General features: G+C 43.7%; 1 protein-coding gene across 1 annotated transcript in view; it reads left to right on the top strand.

The window, feature by feature from the left end:
* Positions 1–1,310, top strand: part of MYO9A (myosin IXA) — a 168,951-nt gene that overhangs the window by 118,914 nt on the left and 48,727 nt on the right.

Genomic DNA, 1,310 nt, shown 5'->3' with positions numbered 1-1,310 from the left:
TTGAAGTTCTGCTGTGTCCTGGTTGCTCGGCAAGAGCTGAAGGAAAAAGATTAAAAAATGAAAAGAGAAAACAAAATTCATAATGCAGAGTCATTCCTTACTTTCAGGATGTTTTTACCAAGGGTATGTTGTATATTTTGAATCCCAAAGGCTTTAGGGATGCTAAAAACTCCTTCTAAGGCAGCACACGTCTGTATCCATCTGCGTTGTTGTTGTAAGATTATACGTCTCCCATACTGAATTCAGAACCTTGTAGGGGTTGTTTTAGCAAGAATTTCCTTGTGAAATGTCTCAAAGCTCTTCAGGCTCTTTAATTCTAAGAATATCTGTAGAGTTCATGTTAATTTTGGATGAGGAGTCTTGGATGGACATACTTCTTTGAAAGTTGTTTGCTCATATTACAAATAAAGTCAGAGGCAGCAATAACAATGAATCTGATTGTTAGAAAGATGGATCCTCTTAGGATTTTGAAACCTGTTTCCTTTTCCTCTTCAATTCTGCCATCAAAATGTCCCGTGATAGAGAAGTAAAAAGGCAGCTGGATCAGTAGGTCTTTGTCCAACACATGGAGTAAGGTGCACATTCCAGTATCTCTGTTTAGACAGTGAGTCACAAGTCTTAAAACATATGATAAAAATTATGATGTTTAAACTCCACTTTCGTCCAGATGCGCTAAAATAATTTCTGCATAAGACTTCTTGAAGTAATCCAGTTGCAAGTATATCTCAGAGGACATAACCTTTATAGGAGAGAAGGGGTTAGAACTATTTTGATGGAAAATGTTTTCATTTTGAGTCTTTTTTCTTTGAGGCTTTTTTGCCTCAGCTTGAATTTGGGGGCAGATCCTCACTTTTACTGTAGAGGGTGGTGGTTCTGCTGCTCCTGGAGCAGTGGCTTTGTATGGCTGGAGGTCTCTTTGTTCACCCATGGAGCACTGGCCATTAATAGTGGGAGATGTGGAAGAGCAGAGCCCAGGGAAGCAGGGATGGGAGGGTTACTGCTTTTTCTGTGTAATTAATATGTTGTACCACAATTTCCTTCCAGCAACTGAATACTAAATATTCATTGATGCAAGTTGTGTGTCCCTTTGATGGGCGGGAAGCTCTGCATGCCCCAGCCACATGCGCTGGGAACCCCAAAACCCCCCAGGTCCCAAAGCGTGGGAAGTGGGAGAATCTGCCCATTTGCCCCACTCAGGTGAGCCCCCACCTGCAGAGCTGCCCCAGCCCTGGGGTCCAACATCAGAAGGACCTGGAGCTGCTGGAGAGAGCCCAGAGGAGGCCACGGAGATGCTCCCGGGCTGGCGGCCC

Source organism: Corvus brachyrhynchos, unplaced genomic scaffold, assembly GCF_000691975.1.
Source record: "Corvus brachyrhynchos isolate BGI_N302 unplaced genomic scaffold, ASM69197v1 scaffold164, whole genome shotgun sequence".
Taxonomy (NCBI): Eukaryota; Metazoa; Chordata; class Aves; order Passeriformes; family Corvidae; genus Corvus; species Corvus brachyrhynchos.
The sequence above is the reverse complement of the archived record's forward strand: the minus strand, read 5'-3'. Positions and strand labels throughout refer to the sequence as shown.